Below are 16584 nucleotides of genomic sequence, written 5' to 3'. Positions count from 1 at the left end.
CAAAAGTGCTTGAATTAGCCCCAGGGCTTGTGGCTCTCCTGGCACATTCTTGGGATCATGGAAGTCCTGGTGTGGAGCTCCTGGTTTTACAGAAAAAGAATACTGAGTCCAGACCTTGGCTCTCAGTTCCCCGGTGGTTTGTCCAGCTACTTTAGGAGACACCTGTCAGGCGGTATGGCCCATCTCCAGACCCGCCTGGCCCCTCACCTTTGCTCCCGGCTCCTGAGCTGGGCTTGACAGGAAGGGTCCCAGTGAGACCGTCTCAGAGCTGGAAAGATCCCTTCTGGGCCTGGGGTGAGCAGCTGTCTGCCATTTGATTTGGGATCCCCTCTCAGGCTCTAGTTTCCTTTTCTGTGACATGGTATGCCAGCAAGTTCGTTCTAAGAATTAGAGCAGATAATGACCGGGACAGTCCTTCTCCCAGAGCCTGGCTCATACCCATTTTCAGTGCTCAGCCCCTACTTTCTTTAGGCTTATTCATCGCAAAAATCCCCCCACCTCTCGCTACATACCTTATGTAGCATAATAATACATAATAATTATAAAGCATAATAATACATAATATTCTAGGTGAGACTCATCCTTTCCCCATTTTAATTCAGTAGGCCGGGGACCTGAGTTTCTTTCCTAGCAAGATAGCACCCTTACTGCACTCTTGAGAAGCTCCGTCCCTGTGGGTGGTTTGGGGCCTGGAGCCAGGCTGCTGGCTCTGCACCTGTGGAAAAGTTGAGCAGCTTTGCTGGGCCTCAGTTTTGCAATTGTAAAATGGGATGAGAGCAGTGGCCTTGTTGTGATAAGGAGGTGAAATAACGGCTCTCAGTAAACCCTAGTGGTGACCACATCTCCCGGTAACACAAGCAGGAGCTCAGGTCTGCTCCACTCACTTTCAAGTTCCTTTTATATGTTTACCCTGTTCGCGTGTTCAGCTGAGCTTTCCCAGAGGCAAATTTCTGCTCAGCTGGGGTCTGAGTGATCATAGATTCCCATTGAATATAGATTAGATTGCCGACAATTTATGCTGTTGAGACAAATATGGTGTTTTGAGTTGATCTAAAATCTCAGAGTAACTATTAAGGGGGCATTAAATGTCTAAGGGCTTCCCAGGTTGCCCTCATGGTAAAGAACCCACCTGCCAATGCAGGAGACATAAGAGATGCGGCTTTGATCCCTGGGTCAGGAAGATCCCCTGGAGGAGGGCATGGCAACCCACTCCAGTACTCTTGCCTGGAGAATTCCATGAACAGCAGAGCCTGGCAGGCTCCGGTCCATAAGGTTGCACGAGACTGAAGCAACTTAGCACATATATGCACAAATGTCCAAATGATGAGGTACATTTTATCCAGTTTTTAAAAAGTAATTATAAAGTGTGTGGGTATGATATATTTAAACTTTACTACTAGTTCACTGCAGCACAGCCAACGACAGTTTGTTTCTCCTTCCAGGAGTTTTCTGAATGTGTATATTCATCCATTGCTTCTGATACAGAAAAGGGATGGTCAGATACTTAATACTCTGTATCTTGTCTAAATCTCAGAGATTATGTACTGTCAGCACGTATAGAAGCAGTTACAATTTTAATGTTTTAAAAGAAAAATATAGCTAAATGAACACTTCAGAATTGTTTTTTTTTTTTTTTAAGTGAGGTGTCTTGTTGTTTCAGGTTTATTATTACTTTTTTTTTGTAAATACATGCTGTGTCACAGCCCCCTGGACACACATCTGTAGGTGCCTGTGGAGCTTCAACTGTAGCGTCCAGGTGGCAGTGCAAGGACCCAGGCTTCACAGGTATTAAATTCGCATGAACATTGCAAACATATCTCCTTTTTCAAGGATAGGGGACTGTGAGTAGAACAGGTGCAGGTCTGTTTATTTTATTTTAGTTGGTGTTTTCTGAAATAATTTGAGGAGGCTTAAAATAAGGCACAGCAGACAGCAACAGCACCTGGTATTGTAAGCAGTTTTCAAATGAAGCTCCTCCCAGCTCAGGAGGTCCACCTTGGACGTGGGGACTCAAGCAGAGGGCAGGCCACATGGAAGCATGGACTGGGAGGACACCGCGATGATGACGACCCTCTGCCTCTGTGCAGCCTGGCCGCTCCCTTGGGCCAGGTGCCTGAGGGGACGCAGGCAGCCCTGTCCAACTGCTCCGGTGGTTCTCCTCCCAGGGGAGGACAGTGTCAGTGACCACCGGGGAGGGGTCGGGCTAGCAAGGCCGGGTCCGAGGCCCCCCCCCCCCCCCCCCCCCCCCGGCAAACCCCACCCCCATTCAGGGAAGCTTCCTCCATGGTCAAAAGCGGATACAAGGATACAAGGTTGCCAGCCGGGAGCCAACTGTAAATAAGTCAAAGGGGCTCCACTTGGGTCTGAAACCAGTGGGAACGGTGGCTCCCAGGACGGTCCCCACCGCAGCCCCCGTGACCCCCCCACGGCGGCAACCGTGGACCGGGGAGAGGGGGGCGGGGGGGTTTCATTCTTGGTAACACCCCCCGCCCCCCGCCGTACCCGCGCCGGGCCCCTGGGGGGAGGGGGCGTCCACGCGGTCAGCACTGTCCGTGGTACTGTCTCCCCCGCCCCGTGTGCCCCGCCCCCACCGTGCAGCCCCCCTGGCCCGAGGCCCACCCCGCACGCATGCCCTGCGTGCCCCCCACGGGTCCCCTCCCTCCACCCCCAATCCCGCCCTCCACCCGCCTCGCTGGTTCCGCACCCACGTGCTCCGCCGCCCCAAGACCGCCGGGTCCTCCAGCCGCGTCCGTTACTGGACCCCGGCCGTCCCTTCACAGCCGGCGCCCGGCCAGGCCGCCACCCCCAGGTCCCCCTGTCTCCCTGCGTCCCGTGTTCCCCCCGCTGGCCCCGCGGCTTACCCCCCGTGCCCCCCCCACGTGTCCCCGCTCCCCTCCCCCCTCGTATTCCCTCCCCGCCGCCCCTGGTGCTCGCGCGTCCCCCGGCCGGTCCCCGCCCTGCGTCCCCTCCGCGGGCCCCATGTCCCCTCCCCGCGTGTCCCCCCCGCGTGTCCCCGCGCCCCGCGCGCCGGCGGAACTGTGGGATCGCCGCGCACAGGAAGTGGCGGGGCGGCGCGGCCGAGGGCGGAGGGCGGCGGGCCGGGCGGGGCGGGATGGGGGCCGGGGGCGGCGGGCGCCGCACTCGCTGAGGCCCGACGCAGGGCCGGGCGCGCCCAGGGCCGGAGCGCAGCGACCGAGCGGCCCGGAGCGGAGGCGACGCCGGGGCCACGCGCGCCGAGGAGCAGGTGGCGGCGGCTGCAGGTGAGCGGCGCGGCCCCCGAGGTCGGCCCCCTCCCCGCCGCTCGAGATCGGGCCCCCTTGCCTCCCCGGGTCGCCCCCACCCGGGCCCCGCGGCGCAGCAGGCCGGCCGCGCTCCGCCGGGCGCGGGGCCTGCGGGAGGGCTGGAGGACCGGAACTGGGGACTGCGGGCCGTGGGTTCCCTCCCAGCCTCCGGGGCCTCGGCCGGCCAGGCCCAAGCCTGTCCCCGTCTTCGCCGGCCGGCCTGGGGCGCTGCAGCGGGCGCGCTGGGCCGGGGTGGGCGGCGCGCGGCCCGGGCCGGGGCGTCCTAGGAGGGGCGGGCGGCCGGGCTGGGCGAGGGAACGACACCCCTGCCCCTCGCCCCGCGGACTTCCTTGGGCCCCTCTGCTCCGGGTGGACGCCACGCGCCCCCGCCGGGTTTCGGGGAGCTGGCAACGGGGACCCCGTGCGCGCCCCCGACCCTGCGCGCTGCGGCCACGGGTTAGTTTCACTTTTTGCTCGGCCCGGAGGGAGGGCTGCAGGTGGGACCGCGCAGCAGTGGTGGGGCTGAGCGTTCAGATTTGACTTTGGCGTTTGGACCAAAGGCCGACTGTGAATTTCCACGGTTCCAGTCAGGTGATGGGGCCGGTCAATGATACAAGAGCCGTTTGGGAGGAAAGCCACCTTCACCCCCAGAGCCGGCCAGAGGGCCCAGGGACGCCTGATGTTGCCCTCCTGGGGTCTGAGGAAGGGAGGATGACTAACAGATGAAGCTGCCTGCAAAAAATGTGCAGGTCCTCTCTGTCTCTCCTTCTTCTCTCTTCTTTCTTCCTTTCTTTAAACTTTGAAAGAAGTTGGGTGAAATAGGGAAAAAGATTTTATAAATGGTTCCCCAGACTTTTCTCCTCTCAGAGAATACTGGAGCAGTTAGGTTCCTTTCTGTAGGAAATTCGATCTTATGAGAAGGCAAAATGACAAGGGGCTGCTGGCCTTGTGGCTGACTAGAATGAGAACTGACACCCATATTAAGGGTGGAATCACCCGGAGACCCCAGATCCTGAGTGGTGTGTGGTGGCTGTGTGCCGTGGGAGAGGCCAAGGGACCTCTGGGGCTCTAAATGACAGCTCTGCAGGCTGGTTGTAGTCACCCCCAGGCTGGTAATCAGCTTCCTCTGCTGTTGAAAACTTCCTGGGGGGGGGGGTCTCAGGGAGACTCTGAACTTTCTCTAACTGGATCATTTCCCCTTTTCTAGACCATCCTGACTCCACTCTTCTTCTCCCTCAAAGTTTCAGAGTTGGCCTGTTACAACTCACTTCTGTATCCTTTTCTCAGCCAGGAGGGAACCTTCTTGATTACATTGTATAAAAAAAGAGGACATGTGATTGAGGTTCATACACACCATGTGGCTGACGTCCACAATGCGCGCGCAAGTGTGACTGAGATTCAGCATGCACAGGGCCTCGTGGCCCTTGTGGCCTTGGAGGGGGACAAATGTTCCATGTGCATGCAGACTGGCTGTGTTGGGCCCTGCCCAGGCATCTCTGTCCAGAGGTTTGAGGCTGAGCAGTGTGGCCTGGAGAATGTACGGGAGCAGGTAAAGTGGCAGGAGGTGAAGGAAGAGGCCCAGGGGACACTTGAGTTGCCAGGGTATGGGTTCTAGGAGCCGCCTCTGGCAAGAACTCTACCCTCCCTGGGTGGGCCAGCTGACAGTCCGTGTGTCTGTCACGAGTCTGGGTGCCAGGGCCAGGGCAGCAAACTGAACGTAGTTTATTTTGGAAGTTAGAAAAACTGTATCCACCAAAGTGATTTTTAAAAACTATTTATTCATTTATATAAGATCCAACTGCATCAGATCTTAGTTGCAACACATGGACTACCTTGCTCCACGGCATGTGGGATCTTAGTGCCCCGACCAGCCATCGAAGCAGTCCCCTGTGTTGCAAGGCAGACTTAACCACCAGACCAGCAGGGAAGACCCTGGTCTGTCCGTTTTTACTTCTGCTTCCCACGTTTGCTAGCGTGGCTCCTGATATGCAGGATCAGGCCTTTACACGTGACACCCCTGAATTGCACTTCAGCCTTGGAGAAGAGTGGTCTGGGAAAAGCCAGAGGTTTTGTGGCTTTTCTGTGACCTCCTGAAGAGTAGGTCACAGATCGGCATGACCAGAATCTAAACTGAGATCCTTGGACGCCTGTCTTCTCAGCCCTATCAGTCTGCTAAACATCTGTGAACACTTTTATCTCTAGTCAAATCAGAGATGGGAGGGAAATGTTGAAATCCCTATCAACAGGGAAAATGAAAACCAGAAACTGCGTTTGAGAAGAGCTGGATTTACTGGGTTTTCTGGAGTGGGGAGGGTGTCGTCGACATGTCCAATCACATTTGACTCCAAACCACACACCTTCCACCCGCCTTCGGCCTGACCCAGCAGAGCAGACTCAGAGATCAGCTTCAGTGGAGGTTAGTACTCCAACCCCTGCTGTCACCAGTGAGGCCCTGACTCCGTCAGAGTCCACCTGGGGCAAAAGCAGTGGCTTCTGCTTCTGTCTTTTTCTCTCCTCTCTTGGGCCTCATCAAAAACTCTAATATTTCACTGTTACAAGTTGCGGCTGATTAATATTTATAGAGCAAAGCACTGGATGCAGTTGGCTGCATTTTATCTGTTTCTTTCTTAATGATTTGTACTGTATGACGTGGAATCTTTACTCAGTCCTCTCATCGAGAAATGTACAGTTACAGGAAGGTTGGACTCAATTTCATAAAACAATTGCTTGGAAGTTTCATAGATTTTACTTTTGGTTAACCAAAGAATGCTTGAGGTTTTAAATAAGTTGCTTCATGTTGTAAAGTGAAATGACTTGGACTTAGTCTGTTGTTTCTGAAACCACGTCCTAATAATCTTAAAAGTAATCCTAAATTGTTGCCATTGTTGTTTAGTCATTCAGTCATGCTGACTCTTTGTGACCCCATGGACTGTAGCCCACCAGTCTCCTCTGTCTATGGGATTTTCCAGGCAAGAATGCTGGAGTGGGGTGACATTTCCTTCTCCAGGGGATCTTTCTGACTCAGGGACTGAACCCATGTCTCTTGTATTGCCAGTGGATTCTTCACCTCTGAGCCACCTAAGAAGCCCTAAATTGCTCATTTCAAAATGCTGGATTTTAGGCAAACACAATACTGGTTCAGCCTTGTACAGAATCTTATTTAGTTATTTAGAAGAATTCACCATGCCCTGATTATCTGTGTCGAGCAAAGTGCCAGAAACTGAAACACAGATAATCTCTCGGCAGTGCCTGTGTTTCTCTTTGGAGGTGGAGGAGCAGATTCCCGGGGAAAGTTGGCCCAAGTTCCCACTGCAGGGCTGCGGCCTTTGGCCCTGGACACTGTGCTTTAATTGGCCACGTCTTTTCCCAAGCACAGCTAGAAGGTCATGGATAGGATACATTGTAGATGCTGGTGTTAGCAAACTGAAAGAAATGTGTCCTTTGATGCTGTGACAGGCAGAAGTCTTCTCCCAGGCAGCAGAACTTGGCATCGCATAGGACTAAAAACCGAAGCTGGGCGATCATGGTAGGAGCTGCCCGCCAGCAGCCGAGAGGCCTGTCCCCAGGTGGCCCAGGGAGGCCATGCATCATTGATATAGCTCCTCGGTTCCTTTCTGAAAGTGGGCGGGTAATGAAATCAGCAACAAGAAGGTTAGTAGTGAGTTCTACTGGGAGCAGCATAAAAGCTACAGCAGGAACACCTTTACCAGTTCTGCTCTCCTGAGACCTGTGAGCCCCATGGGTGCACCTCCAGGGTTGGGGAGTGGCCTGTGAGCCCATGGGTGTCAACCCTCAATGTGGAGAATGTGTTGATGGTTGTGTTAATGCTTTTCATGCTTCGGTTTATAATTAGACTGTCATCCCAGGCTAACTGGAGTGATTGGTTGAGTGAGTGAATGAATGGATGCACCTTTTCTTAGGAAGATACACGTAATCTAATCCTTAGGTTCAGAGAGAAAGTAATCGATTGGTATACCTTGCAAAATACAATTCACTAGCAGCGATTTTCGCCAAACTAAGAGAAATCATATTGTTGGATGAAGACCGCACCTGTCGGGGTTCCGTGAGAGGAGGATGCCAAGATGGGAAGTGCAGGAGATTTGCAGGGGGCTGCTGTGGAAGCTGTATGGAGCGGAAGATGGGTGATCCTGCACCTGGCCTGGGTGGGGTGGGGGACAGGTCAGAGGTCTGGGAGGATGGGCCTCAGATGCAGCTCTGAGAAGGTCAGCCTGGGGTCCTCAGCCCCACCCTGCATCATGCAGCCAGGAATGGCAGGCAGCCCTCCCCTGTACCCCCAGGCAGCAGGTTCTCTCTTGAGGGCCATCTGTGTGTCAAAGCACCGTCACAGCCTCAGAGACAACGTTTAGTGACTTGGACTCCACAGAAGTAGAAGGACAGTAAAAATGATCCCTTGGCCCGTGCAAAGTTTTGGTTTAGTTTTAGGAAAAGCCCTACAGTCTGGTAGGTTCCCTTGAGCTTTTATTTTGGCTCCTTTACAATAAGTAGTGTTGCTGTTGTTCAACAGCTAAATTGTGTCCAACTCTTTATGACCCCATGAACTGTAGCACACCAGGCCCTCCTGTCCTACACTATCTCTAGGAGTTTGCTCAAACTCATGTCTCTTGAGTCAGTAATGCCATTCAACCATCTCATCCTCTGTCGTCCCTTTCTCCTCCTGCCTTCGGTCTTTCCCAGCATCAGGGTCTTTTCCAATGAGTTTGCTTTTGGAATCAGGTGGCCAAAGTATTGGAGCCCTCAGCTTCAGCATCAGTCCTTCTAATGAATATTCAGGACTGATTTCCTTTAGTTTGATCTGGTTGGATCTCCTTGCAGTCCAAGGGACTCTCCAGAGTCTTCTCCAGCACCACAGTTCAAAAGCATCAATTCTTCGATCCTCAGCCTTCTTTATGGTCCAGCTCTCTCATCCATACATGAGTGCTGTGGTGTCCAGCGATGAGAGGAAACAGATGCGTGCAGATAGATAACGAAGGTCAGAGCACACATGTGTGAGTTTCAGTTTCCTAAATTGGGCACTTACTACTGTTACTCAAGTTCTAGAACGTTTGGTAGAAAGTGCATCAGTGGCCTGCGGTTCGGTTCCGAGCTCCAAGGCAGCAGGGTATGTTCCTGGAGCCCCAAGTGCTCTGTACCTGGCATTTCGCTTCTTTAAATTTTAATGAGTTATTGGGTATGTGCTGTGCTTAGTCGCTTAGTCATGTCCGACTCTTAGCAACCCCGTGGACTGTAGCCCTCCAGGCTCTTCTGTCCATGGGGAATCTCTAGGAGAGAATACTGGAGTGGGTTGCCATGCCCTCCTCCAGGGCATCTTCCCAACCCAGCGAACCCAAGTCTCCTGCATTGAAGGCCAATTCTTTACCATCTGAGCCATCAGGGAAGCCTGTTATCAGGTATAAATGTTTCTATTTTGGTGAACAAAGCTATATGTGAAAATTCTAAACACAGACTGGACAAGTGCTAGGCTAGGGTGGCCTTGCAGACATGAATGATGACTGTACGCTTCTTCTGTCAGATATGTCTTGCCTGACCCCCATCCACTGACCCCATTGACCTCCAGCCAGTGACCGCTAGCCTCTGACCCTCAGCCATGGACCCCCAGCAGACATGCCATGCAGCTATGAGACCCAAGTCACTAGCTCTTCGGCTCCTGAAACCAGCCAGAAACCTAGATCTTTATATGCAATTATTTATTTTTAACAAGCTGTGCAGGCAAATGGAAAATGTGCCTGCCTGAATTTAGACTGTGGGCCACTATTTTTACAACCTCTTGTCTAAAATATTTGTGTAATTTTCAAAGTAAAGTCAGTGAGCCAGTTAAATGAGGACAAAATGCATGCAAGAGAAACAAACAAACAAAAAGATGAATAACAAAACCCCAGGATGTCATGTCCAGATGAATACCAAAAGAATTGTCTTTCCTATCTCAAGCATGGCTGCTGAAACAGGGTGGGGTTCCGTGAGGATGGGTGGGGGGAAGGAGAAGCTGGTACCCAGAGAGGTGTCAGTCAGGGAACAAAGGAACTCTGTGTGTCTCCAGGTGCCTGTAGGAGGCCCTCCCAAGGTCCATGTAAAGATGAAGTCTGCAAAACGTAATGTTTACCGATACCAAATGCATTTAGCAGAAGGCACTCCTTGTCTTGCTCCATGAAAGTGTTAAAAGTGAAAGTCGCTCAGTTGTGTCCAACTCTTTGCAACCCCATGGACTGTACAGTCCATGGAATTCTTCTGGCCAGAATACTGGAGTGGGTAGCCTTTGCCTTCTCCAGGGGATCTTCCCAACTTAGGAATGGAACCCAGGTCTCCCATGTTGTAGGTGGATTCTTTACCAGCTGAGCCACCAGGGCAGCCCAAGAATACTGGAGTGGGTAGCCTATCCCTTCTCCAGCAGATCTTCCCAACCCAGGAATCGAACTGGGGTCCTCTGCTTTGCAGGCAGATTCTTTACCAACTGAGCTATGATCCCCCAAGTATAATCTTGCTCTATACTTTGATAGAATGTTCTGTGTCCACACGTCTTGGTTACACACATGGAGCCGTGTAGCCCTCTAGTGTTCTCTGAAGGGGACCACTGGGCGGGAAAGTCCAGGCAGTGATGCCTACACTGCGCTGTTTATGCAGAGAGATAGGGGAGACTCCTACTGCAAAGCCACCCACAGGGTGTTCAGTGGACCCACCTGCTCTTCACCTCCTGGTGTTGTCATTAAGTTTTGCAAGTGGAGGGACTTCCCTGGTGGTCCAGTGGTTAAGACTTAGCGCTCCCAATGTAGGGAACCCGTTTCCATCCCTGGTCAGGGAACTAGATCCTGCATGCCCCGACTAAAGATCCCATGTGCCAAGTAAGTATTTTTTAAAAGTTTTGCCAGTAGGTTGGATACAGAATGTGGCTAGTGGTGGCCTGGATTTGTTTCCTGGTAGATGGAGTTAAGCATCTCCCTGCACTTACTGCTAGATGCGTTTCCTTCTCTGTGAATTCCTTCACCTGTTTTCCTGTTGGGCGACAGGTTTTCCTTCTGTATTCCTTGCATATGGTTCTGTATGAGGTATTTCCTTGTGTACGGAGGATAATAATCTTTTGTCCTAATGTGTGCTTCAGGCGTCTTGCTTAGCTGGGTCTGGTCTTTTTACTTTGTCTTGATGAGTAGAAATTCTTAATGTAATGTAGAGTTTATCCACCTTTTCGACTTTTTGAATGCAGTTGAGAAGTCCTGGGATCACTTGTGTGTTCTCCTGTGTTGTCTTATAGAAGTTGGAATGTTTGTTTCCACACTGAAGCCCTCCGTCCCTCAGGAGTGGCTTCTGGGTGGTGACAGGTAGGGGCTCTGTCCCCATGCAGAGTACAGTTGTCCTGATCCCAGCCTCCGCCGGGTGTGTCGAGTTTCCTGAAAACCTTTGTCCAGGATTTAGATCAAAACTACACCAATTCTGTAGATCAGCTGGGGGCTGGATTCCATCTCTGTGGTATGAAGTCTTCCTGCCATGAAGGTAGTGTGTCTCCATTAATGTCAGTCTTCTTACATGGCTTTTACTAGAGCTCTCTACATACTATTCTGCACACTATCGCATACTTTATGGTTAAATTTATTCCCAGGTGTCCTTATTTTTGTTACTTTTATAAGTGGTGTTTTCACATTTTATTTATTTTTTTACTTAAAAAAATTCTAACTCTTGTTGGTGTTGAGCAGAAAGGGAGTTGATTTTGGATATTGATTGCTACCCAGGCACCTTGCCAGTCTCTTTTTCTTATAAATTATTTGCAGAGTTGGGGGATTTTCTGCATGGACAGTAAGTGTTCATTTCTTCCTTACACCTTTAGCATTGTCCCATCCTGTTTTGCTGCCTGGGCCAGGGCCGTCAGGACTGTACTGCATGCAAGTGTGATGGGGCATTTTGGTCATTATTCCTGGTTTTCAGGGAATCTGCTCAGTTTTCCTGTTTGGTCTTGGTACAAACATGGAGGCTGCTTAGTTCCGAATCTTCCTGTTGCTCCTCCTGGGAACAAAGGAGCTAACAGATGGAAGGAAATAAAGAGATGAAGAGATTCAAGACTCACCTTCACTGATTATCAGGGAGATGCAAAAATAACAGCTTGGTGAGATGCCAGCCTGCTCCACCGGGGTGGCCAAAATGTAAAGAGAGTGCCTGGGCCAGGTGTGGGCACAGATGTGAGCCAAGGTGCGCTGGTGTGAGTGTGAGCTGGGGGGTGTTAGAGAAGCACGGCCACGTCTGCAGAGCGGCTTCCACATCTAGGCGCACTTGGTGTGTGCTCTCTGTGTCCCAGGGACACTGCTGGGGAGAGCACGGGGTTTAGGGCAACTCGTATGGAATGACGGGGTAAGAACCTCTTCCCAGATCTCTTGTAGTGTTGGAATGAGGACATACTGGGAAGAGACTCAAGGGGTAAGTGGTTACTTCTTACAAGGGGTGGGATAGTGTAGCTGGGAGGAGTTACAACGTATTACTGTATCTCCTCAGATTACCCTACCCATTTAAAACAAGTTACAAAAAATAGAAGAGAGAATGCTTATTTTTCTGTATACTCCCCTTTCCAGTTAAAAGAGTTGTCTTGTTTATACAAATATTTCACTTTTTTCTGAAAAATAGGAACCACATATACTTTCCCCCCCTACTTTCTTCTTAAAATTTCTTTTGGCGTGCAATTGATACATAATGTTGTGTTAGTTTCAGGTCTACAGCAAAGTGAATCAGTTATACATACACATAGTTCCACACTTTTTTAGATTCTTTTCCCATATAGGCCATTACAGAATATTGAGTAGAGTTCCCTGTGTTATATAGTAGGTGTTATTAGTTATCTATTTTATTAATATATATAATAGTTCATATATGTAAATTCCAATCTTCCAATTTATCCCTTTATCCCCTGATAACCATATGTTTTCTACATCTGTAACTCTATTTCTGTTTTGTAAATAAGTTCATTTGTAGCATTTTTAAAGATTCCACATGCAGGCGATATCATACGGTATTTGCCTCTCTCTGACTTACTTCACTAAGTATGACAGTCTCTAGGCCCATCCATGTGGTTGCAGATGGCCTTATTTCATTCTTTTTATGGCTGAGTACTATTCCACTGTTTACATCTACCACATCTTCTCTATCTGTTCCTCTGTTGATGAATATTTAGGTTGCTTCCGTGTCCTGGCTATTGTGAATAGTGGTGCTGTGAACACTGAGGTGCTTGTATCTTTTTGAATTATGGTTTTCTCCAGATACATGTCGTGAATATTTGACTGAAGATGTTGCTTTATCAAAGACTTTTTCCGTGTGTGTTGAGCTGATCATATAAAATTTTCTCCTTTTTTCAGTTAATGTGGTAAAAGTACATGAGTAGATTTTCCTGCTTTTCAGGAAATACCCCATCTCAACCATGATGTGTTTTACTGCATTACCGTACTTGGTGTGTTGAGATTTTGTTTAGAATTTGTTGCTCCTTTGTTTAGAAGTGTGCAGGACTTGTAACTGTCCTCTGTTGTACTGTCCCAATGGGCTTGGGGCCGGGTTACACTCATCTCATCGTCCAAGTGGGCAGTATTACCTCCCACGTGAGACTGAGGCGATGTGTTCCTTATGTCGTTTCTTGGCCTGGGCCTGGCTTTTGTGTAGACAGATTTTTACATTTTGATTGATTCCTTTACTAGCTACTGATCTGTTCAGCTTTTCTGGTCTTTTTAAAATAAGATTTGGTGTTATTTTTCTAAGGAGTGACCTGCATTGTTGCTATGTAACAAGTGACCCCAACACTTCCTGGCTCTCAACACTTTCCATCTCACTGTTTCTGTGGCCCAGGAATCCAGTCTCAGCTTAGCTGGCTCCTCAGGCCCAGGTCTCTCACGGGCTGTGACTAGGTGTCACCGAGGCTGCAGTCTTATCTAAAGGCGAGACAGGGCAAGGGTCCTTCTTCAAGTTCATTCACGCTGTCAACAGGATTCAGGTCTTTGCCAGTTGTTCTGTCCAACCTGGCAGTTTGCCATCAGAGCAAGAGGGGCAGAGAGTGTGAGCCAGCTAGTCGAAGACTCAGTGCTGTAAACCCCATCTCGAAAGCCACCTTCCACTACTTTTCCCTTATTCTTTTTGTTGAAAGCCAGTCACTAGGTCCAGCCCACACTCAAGGGTGTGAACCTTGGAGTCATCTTAGACCTCTCTACCCCAGGGTCCATGTCAATAACACTGTCAATTTCTTGGTAAAAACGTCTTAATATTTTCTTAATTTTTTAATCTCCATGGTATCTGACATTAAACTCCACCTTTCATTCCTAAAATTGTTTTTGTTTTTCTTTTTTCTCAATTTATCTCAGCAGAGGTTTATCTGTTTCCTTGCTGCTCACAGAGAGCTGACTCTCAGTCACCTCTCATGTCCATCACATTTTTCGTTCTCCTGTCATTAATTTATCCTTCCATTGTCATCATTTCTTTCTACTCTTTCTGGGTTTTTTTTTTTTTTTTTCCTGGTGCTCTCTTCACAGGTTATTGAGTTGAAAGCTTAACTTCTTTGTTATTTTTGTAAGCATAGTTTCTTAATTTTTAAGCTTTATTTCTATCGTAAGAATTTAAAGTTAAACATTTCTTCCTGGCTCTGTAGCCCTGTGTCTGGTATAGTTTGGAGTGTAGCAGTATCATTGTTCAGCTTCCCTGGTGGCTCAGATGGTAAAGCGTCTGCCTGCAATGTAGGAGACCTGGGTTCGATCCCTGGGTCTGGAAGATCCCCTGGAGAAGGAAATGGCAACCCACTCCAGTACTCTTGCCTGGAAAATTCCACGGTCAGAGGAGCCTAGTTGGCTACAGACCATGGGGTCACAAAGAGTTGGACACAACTGAGCAACTTTACTTTAGTATCGTTGTTCAGTTCTGGAGCATTTTTGTTGTTCAGTTGCTAAGTCATGTCTGACTCTTTGTGACCCCATGGACTGCAGCATGCAAGGCCTCCCTGTTCCTCACTATCTCCTGGAGTTTGCCCAAGTTCATGTCCATTGAATCGGTAATGCTATCAACCATCTCATCCTCTGCCACCCTCTTCTCTTCTTTTGAGCATTTAAATATCTGTTATTACTCTTCTGTGACCCATGAACTATATGGAAGGTACTTTTATTTTCTAAGTGCATGGGGATTTTAGGTTATACATTTATTATTGTATATAATTATTATATACAATTATTATTGTATACATCTAATATACATATATATGCATATAATATATATTATATAATATATAATAATATATTATTGTATATACAATTCTATACAATAATCATATACAATTATTATTGTATATATGCTCAGAAGGCTTGTGGGCAGAGGGCACAGATGAGGATTATACCATGTCACCTCCTACTGTCTCCAGGGGACATCTGGTGGCCCCCCTGCCCTTCCTGTGTGAGTGATGTTCCCTCTCCACTGTGTTTGTGGTTCCTTTTACATCCAGTGTTCTCTGTTCTTATGGTGGCATCTCTAGAGTGGGTTTCTTCTTACTTATCCTGCTTTGGAGTCAATGTGCTTCCTGAGGATAAAGTTTTATGTCTCTCGGGAATTCTGGAAAAATTTCAGCCATTCTTCTGTTGACTTTTGCTTCAATTTACCTTATGCTTGACTTTCTCACACCATTTTCCAAGTCTCATACTCTTGCTCGTGTTTGTCTTTTAGTCCTTTTTTTTTTTTATCACCATGTTCTGGGTGAATTCCTCCACTTTCCCCTCTAGTTTTCCAGCTGCATCTTCACCTCTGTCTAATCTGCTACTTAACCTGCACGTTAAGCTCTTCATTTCAGTGATTCTGTTTTTCATTCCTTTTTAAAAAAAATATCTTATTTTTATTAATTGATTTATTTGGTTGCACCGGGTCTTAGTTGCCACATGTGGGATCTTTAGTTGCAGCAAGCAGGATCTAGTTCCCTGACCAAGGATCGAATCTGGGCCCCTTGCATTGGGAGCACAGTGTCTTAACCACTGGATCACCAGGGAAGTCCCTATTTCTCATTCTTAAATGTCCTTGGTAGTTCTTTCCAAACCTGCGTCTTCTCTTGCTTGGTGTTCTTTTCTTTGCACTTATTCCAAGTTCTTCTTTTATCTCTAAGCATACTTATTTTATATGTGCACTCAGTTTTATCCAACCCTTTGTGGGCCCACCAGGCTTCTCTGTCCATGGGATTTCCCAGGCAAGAATACTGGAGTGGGTTGCCATTTCCCCCTTCAGGGAATCTTTCCAACCCAGGGATCAAACCCAGGTCTCCTGCATTGCAGGCAGATTCTTTTTGACTAGTGCCACCTGGGAAGCCCTACTTATTTTATACACTGCAAAGAATAATGCCAGCATAATAAAAACACCCAAAATAATACCGAAGTCTAAATTTCTTGAGGATTTGCTATGCTGCCTCTCACTCCCTGAAGCCCAGTTCTCATGTGCTTTGTACCCTGGGCTGTGATCTTGTGTTCAGGAGACTTTGTCTCCCTGGAGGGGCTCTGCATCTCCTAGCAGCCCGGGAGTAGGGCTGATCTGGAAATAAACCATTACAGGCTTATTTCCTGGACTCATAAGAGGGGACTTCTACAGGTGTCATTGACAAAGAAGGAACTTGATCCCCCAAACAAAACTCAGAGCTTGAAGAGATTGCCAAGGTGAACCTACACAAATCCTGGTAAATAAAGCAATTGTGGAAGTTAAAGAATACTATGGTGCAAGTAGCCCTGAGTGACTCAGCTAACCTGGGGAGAGTTTTGTCCTGGCCTAGGACTGCCTCGTCAGGGACAAGAGCAGTGTCCAGGATGCGGAAACTCAGAGGCCCTCCCTCCCTGCACATCTCCATTAAGCACTTTATTCAGTTTGGGATACAGTTGCAAAACGTGATTCTGATTTTGTCCTCAATAAACTTAACTTCCCATTGACTTCTTTGTTGTCCATGCAACGGAGGTGGTGTCTGTTTTTTTAGAACAGGCAGACCATCCAGACAATGTTTTTGGTAGCTGAAAACTGCCATACCTCTGCTGCTGCTGCTCCTGCTAAGTCACTTCAGTCATGTCCGACTCTGTGTGACCCCATAGACGGCAGCCCACGAGGCTCCCCCGTCCCTGGGATTCTCCAGGCAAGAACACTGGAGTGGGTTGCCATTTTCTTCTCCAATGCATGAAAGTGAAAAGTGAAAGTGAAGTCGCTCAGTCGTGTCCGACTCTTAGCGACCCCATGGACTGCAGCCTCCCAGGCTCCACTGTCCATGGGATTTTCCAGGCAAGAGTACTGGAGTGGGCTGCCATTGCCTTCTCTGGGCATACCTCTG

The 16584-nt window shown here is 49.0% G+C and overlaps 1 protein-coding gene across 1 annotated transcript in view; it reads left to right on the top strand.

Moving 5' to 3' along the window:
- Positions 1 to 3163: 3163 nt before the first annotated feature.
- AGPAT3 (1-acylglycerol-3-phosphate O-acyltransferase 3) overlaps positions 3164 to 16584 on the top strand; it is an 88160-nt gene continuing 74739 nt past the window's right edge. Inside the window, exon 1 of the mRNA XM_061167478.1 lies at positions 3164 to 3260. The gene's annotated coding sequence lies outside the window, so the exon portion shown is untranslated. The remainder of the gene's footprint in view (positions 3261 to 16584) is intronic.

This window comes from Dama dama, chromosome 19 (assembly GCF_033118175.1).
Source record: "Dama dama isolate Ldn47 chromosome 19, ASM3311817v1, whole genome shotgun sequence".
Lineage (NCBI taxonomy): Eukaryota > Metazoa > Chordata > Mammalia > Artiodactyla > Cervidae > Dama > Dama dama.
The sequence above is the reverse complement of the archived record's forward strand: the minus strand, read 5'-3'. Positions and strand labels throughout refer to the sequence as shown.